The 6,121-nt window shown below is 38.9% G+C and overlaps 1 protein-coding gene across 4 annotated transcripts in view; it reads left to right on the top strand.

Annotated features, from left to right (window-relative positions):
- The first annotated feature begins 2,812 nt into the window (after positions 1-2,812).
- Positions 2,813-6,121, top strand: part of FEM1C (fem-1 homolog C) — a 54,360-nt gene continuing 51,051 nt past the window's right edge. For 2 of the 4 annotated variants that reach the window (XM_055112556.1, XM_055112560.1), the window contains exons 1-2: positions 2,816-3,242; positions 5,845-5,918. The gene's annotated coding sequence lies outside the window, so the exon portion shown is untranslated. Of the gene's footprint in view, positions 3,243-5,844; positions 5,919-6,121 lie in introns of all 4 variants that reach the window. The other 2 variants (XM_055112559.1, XM_055112555.1) reach the window with 2 other exon arrangements.

The following is a 6,121-nucleotide window of genomic DNA, read 5'->3' as shown; positions in this document are numbered from 1 at the left end:
ATTGTGGAAGAGTGTTTTGAAATGAAGCATCGATTTGTACTTCATAGAGCACCAGACACAATGTCTCACCCAATTTGGGGTTCCATATTTTTTTATGATAAAGAAAAATGTTAAGTGCTGAATTATTATATATGTTGAAATTATCAATTGTAACAAAATAGCTAAACTGAGGATGAAAACAGGTAAAGGTGTGGGCTTTGTCATGTGTTTGTGTGTTGTGTACATATGTGCGTGTGCACACACCCATACACACACTTACATATCTAGGTACATACACATATCAGGAAATACGGGAAATTTTGCACTATGCTGGGGAGCTTTCATTTTGAGTACTCTGTGGGCCTTATTGCCCACCCTGGAGCTTTACAGGGGAGAACCCGAGTTGAGCCTCATGTATCAGTTAGGAAAACCCCACGCCACGTGGCCTAAACCATAAGAAAAAAATATTGTCTGACTTAACAAGAGGTCCGCCAAGGTACAGTGGCTCAAATATGTCATTAAAATCCCAGTCATATACTGAAATATTATTCAGTTCTAAAAAGGAATGAAATTCTGATACATACTATAACATGGGTGAACCTTGAAAACATTATGCTAAGTAAAATAAGCCAGATACAAAAGGACAAATATTATATGATTCCACTTATGTAAGGTAAATTCACAGAGACAGAAAGAATAGAGGTTACCAGGGGCTGAGGGCAGGGAGGAATATGGAGCTATTGTTTAATGGATACAGAGTTTCTGTTTGGGGTGTTGAAAACGTTCTGGAAATGGGTAATGGTGATGACACACAACATTGCGAAATGTACTTAATACCACTAAATTGTACACTTAAATATGGCTAAAATGATAGATTTTATGTTATATAGATTTTACCACAATACAAGTTGAATATCCCTTATCCAAAATGCTTGGGACCAGAAGTGTTTTGGATTTTGGATTTTCATATTAGAGATGCTCAACTTGTAATTAAAAAAAAAAGAAAAGGTAAAAAAACAAACCCAGGTACTTTCCATCTTTTTGCTCTTCCATTCTCAGTGTTTCAGTTGAGCTCCCTTCCAAAGTGTAGCCTGGCTGCTCCAGTGTCCGACACCGTATGCAGACATGACAGTGTCCAGCCTAATAAGATGATAGGAGTGGTCCACCCATATGGAAAAAATAATTCATCACTGCATTATTGAACATTGTTGATACCCAGTAATAATAAAGAGCCATCTGACTCCCAGCTGGTTCCATTATTTCAAAATTCTCCCTACCCCTACCCTGAGTGGACATCTCCTAGCCTCCCTGCATCCAAACATCTTCCAACACCATTTCTGAGTCAGACTACCTGGATTTGAATTCCACCTCTGTCCTCTATAAGTGATGTTCTTAAACAAGACACCTAATTTTTTTGAGTCTTAATGTCCTCATCTAAAAATAAAGATCATAAATACCTCCCTGAAAGGTCATTTTGAGGATTTAATGAGCTGGTGCCTCACATATAGCTACCATATCTATGCTACTAGAACTATTTTTTGTTGCCTACACACATTCAATATGCAGCATGGGTTGGCGGGCAGGACACACATGCATTTTTACATACCCACAATCCTATCCTTGGAAACCTCACAACTTGTAGGGAATAGATTTTAAACAAAGACAAAGGAAGATGCCAGGCCTCGTTCCCATGTGCAGTACAGCCCCCAGTCAGGCACTGAAAAGCAGAGGAGCCCCCTTGATCAGCAAGAGATGTGTGAGCTGTTAATGATGAGTATGAGTGCTGAGGAAGCTGGTGGCATGAAGGATGCAAGAGCATGGTGCCATGATTCTAACAAGTAGAAAGTTGAGCCATAAACTAGAAAAGCAGGAAAATGGAGTCTAGGAGTGCCAGCTTTGAAGCCAGTTAGGAGGAAGAATGGCTCAGACCTAGATGCCTTCAGTGGAGTTTTGTTGCTCCTTACACTTAAAAATGGTGGATCAACTTTGTGTTCATTTGATTTTGGAGGGCAGAATCCATTTAATCCATTTAATTTAGCTCTTTTCTGGGGCTTAGCAACTCCCAGATAATTTTGCCTCATTTGGGAATAGGCTGTATGAGTTTAGTTATACTGTTCCCCTTGGGTTGGGTGGAGAAGGGAGTAAGAGTATCACTAGTCTACTCTGCTCCTTTCTTTCCTGACTAACTTAAGTTCTGCCTTGAATTCAACAAGCTGTTTGCTGGGGTTAACCCTTTCCAGCACAAGTCAGGGATGTTTTCCACTTCAGTCCCTCATCCTTCAATTTTGCAGATCCTAATGCATTGGTTGTCAAAACCACCTCACTGCATAGAAGGTAACACCACTAGTAACAGAAATAACTTCCCTGGGCCTTCTCATTTGCAACAGCTCATTCCTAAGGCCCAATCCCAGTTCCTGATGGTGGATGTTGTTCCAGCCTGGAAAGCTTAATCACTTCCTCTCCAGTAACAAATAAATAGACTAGATTTCACTGAGTCATCTGTCTGCCCAGCAAAGGACCCTGCAAAAAAGAGATCAAAGTGGTTTTCACAGTCTTGTTGCAAAGGAAATCTGAGTTGGGGCCCAAGTATTCAAAGGGTGTAGAGTGGCTCAATATTAGTATCTAATTCAGGAGAATCATTTCAGTGCAGGCAAAGGATCTCAGGTCCTTTGTCTGTACATTTTGCAGGTAAAAAACCTCAGTGCAGGTAAAGAAACCACATGCCATGCTGTGGAGTCAGGCTATTCCCAACTGTAGAGAAAGTCCATTGATCCATGAGTGTGGTGGGGCTGGCCCCAGGGCTAGTGAGAAGCTGTTGCCATGGCTGCATTGCTGGTAAGGTGGGATTCCGTGTGTTTGCCCTGAGCAATCTGCGCTGCCTCTGTGACTTTCCTCCTCTTCTCAGTCTTACACCGCCTGGTCTTAGGTCATCTGCTAAGCTGTCACAGAAAGTGACTGTACCCTCCATACCTGTGGATGGTCTGAAGGGCAAGGAGGAAATTTCAGAAAGCTGTCAGGCACTTGATGAAATGAAACCACAGCATCTGGAAGTTGACGTCCTTAAGCCAATGACTAGAAGGAATGAATCAGAGAACTGATGTTGTTGTCCATGGACCTGATGTTTCTTATGAGATTCCAAGTAGAAAAATTTATTAGATTTTGAACACTTAACAGCTGGATAAGGACAACTTTCTCATACATATATATATATATGTCATATGTGGCAATACTCTTGTCAATTAACATATTAAGTTTGGATTGAGGTAAGTAATACTTGAAAGTGCCATTAATTAATAACTCAGAGCATGAAAATTATTTGATTAAAAGCTCAATGAGGCTGGGTGTGGTGGCTCATCCCTGTAATCCCAGCACTTTGGGAGGCCAAGGTGGGTGGATCACGAGGTCAGTAGTTCAAGACCAGCCTGGCCAAGACGGTGAAACCCCGTCTCTACTGAAAATACAAAAATTAGTCAGGCGTGGTGGCAGGTGCTTGTAATCCCAGCTACTCAGGAGACTGAGGCAGGAGAATTGCTTAAACCCGGGCAGCAGGGGTTGCAGTGAGCCTAGATCGGGCCACTGCACTCCAGCCTATGTGATACAGTGAGACTCTGTCTCAAAAAAAAAAAAAAAAAAAAAAAAAAGCTCAATGAATTAACTTGTGGAAAAAAAGAAAGACAGTTGCTCTCTCTTCTCCTTTGCCAATGAACCTGCTCTCACAACTGTTTACTCCAACATCTATACTCCTTCACAGTTGCCTTCCTTTCTGTCATGAGCAAGAATTGTTCTGGGGAAATCACTTCTTTAGTTAGTTTAACACACTTCTATTTCTCTTCAGATAGAGTGAGTTCTGAGTCATTTTCACTCTGAGGTGAATAATTAGAAATGCTTTTATTAGCAAGTAACAGGAACCTGCATTTAAGCAGTTTCCAAATCTAATTAGAAATGTTGCTTCCAGCTACCTACTCAAACTACAGGTTTAAATCAAGAAAATTGTTTTTTTCTATTATTTTTAGGGGACTCTGCAAACTAGCTCCTTCCAGAGGTTTTCCATGTATATATTGGACAGGACACATAACAAGCTTTACAGATTTCTATATATTTTATGTGTATTTATAAATAACGCTATCACATTAAAATGTTCTAAAATTAGATTGCAGTGCTGGTTGCACAACTCTGCACATATACTAAAAACTGTTGAGTTGTATACTTGAAATGGGTAAATTTTATGGTATGTAAAATATATCTCAATAAAGAACCTAAAAAATACTCTCAAGCAAAGATGACAATAAAATGCTACAGTGATTTGGAAACATGATTTAGCAATGACTAGTAATGTTGAAGATGGGCATATCTTATGAATCTAGCAATTCTACCTCTGGATTTGTATCCCAAAGAAACTCTCTCACAGGTACCCAAAGAAGCACTAGTGAGAAGGACGCCTATGCAGCATTCTTTGTAATAGGTAAATAATGGAAAACAATCTAAATGTCCATCAGTAGGAGGATGCAGGAATACATTATGGCAGGTTCATGAAATCAATACTATAGGGCATTAAAAATAACTAGGAAACCTACATATGTGAATATGGGTAAATTTCTAAAATGTAATATGGGGGAGAAGTAAATTATAGAATAATATGGACAATTTGATAACATTTATATAAAGTTTTAAAACATACAAGACAGCTCTGTATTTTTAATGGATACTTACATTGGTGATGGTATATTATTTTCCATGCTCTCCTGTATGTTTGAAAAAGTTCATAATTATTTTTTAAATTAGCATACACTTGTAGTCATGTTAAGTGCTGTAGATGTTTCCTACACTGCAATGTTTTGAGGAACTAAAAAAAGATGAAGACTGTCAATGGGTAGAGAAATATATGCTTGTAATAATATGTTTCATTTTTTATCATCTACTGTATTTGGCACTTAACTTACATTATCTCCAGTGTTCCCCAGATTCCTACAAGGTTAGTCATACAGTGTCCAATACTGGGCCAAGAAACAGACGCTGGAAATGTAATATACCCAAGATCACAGGCTGGTAGAGGATGGAGCCATTGAAATATCCAGTGGTCTGGCTCCAAAGCCTTGTGGGTCTTAGGCTTCATAATTGTGCTTCTCAATGTACCTGTCTGGTTTTCTCATGGTGGAGAAATTAGGAGAGGCCAGTAGTACAAAGAGAAAACCACAGCAATTTCTAAGTGAGAAAGAAACAACATGGTGAGGTTGCCATAATTCTAGTCTTCTTTGCCTAGTATGCACAACTCATGACAGACAGTCTCAGGAACTATGCGTCCTAATTCCACTGTGCTGCTGTGGAGCTAACTTTTCTAATCTTCACTTTCTTCCAGAAGACTCAAAGTATTGCAGTAGCTGATTTCTAACATTTTTCTAGCTGTGTGATTTTTTTCTGAGCTCTAAAAACTAAGGTCTCTGCCCATTCTAAAATGCTTCCCTTCTTTTGTTGTACTTTCTTCACTTCAGCTTTTGAACAAGCATCACTAAGCACTATTTTGTCACAAACTCCATGACCTTTGGAAATGGAAATGATGCTCTCTTAGTAAGCCCTGTCTATGTCTAGGAAGAGAGGAGGATGTCAGTGTCTTTTAACTCTGAACAAGAAGTCCACTATGTCTGCCACGATAATTTAAAGGGTCGCCAAATACTCTTGTTTTGTTTTGCTTTATGTAGTTTATTTGCTCATACTAGATGACACATATGTTAAATGAAACACTGCTTTGATTTAGAGGGAGGAGGAAAAATGGGGTACATAATAAGTGGGACTAGTGTTTATTTCAGGAAAAATGTGTTGCTTAGCTCCTGTATGCATATAATCATGTGCATCTTTTCTGTGTTTCAGAACAAAGATGTTCAGCAATATAGGAAACATTAACAAAAGGAAACGAATGCAGACATTTACATACACTGTGATTTGTGAGTTTCAGGGTGGGATAGATCTAGCAAAAATTATGTTTAATGCTTAGATTTTATGTAAAACTACTGTGATATTGAATGCCTTATGTTTTGATTAGAGTACAGCCTGTGCAGCCCCATTATTTGGGTTCAATTTTAGTTGTACATTTATTTGTTGGGTAACTTTGGTCAAATTTAGTTAACCTTTCTATACTTTCAATTTG

The sequence above is a fragment of the Pan paniscus genome, chromosome 4 (assembly GCF_029289425.2).
Source record: "Pan paniscus chromosome 4, NHGRI_mPanPan1-v2.0_pri, whole genome shotgun sequence".
NCBI classification, from domain to species: Eukaryota; Metazoa; Chordata; class Mammalia; order Primates; family Hominidae; genus Pan; species Pan paniscus.
The sequence above is the reverse complement of the archived record's forward strand: the minus strand, read 5'-3'. Positions and strand labels throughout refer to the sequence as shown.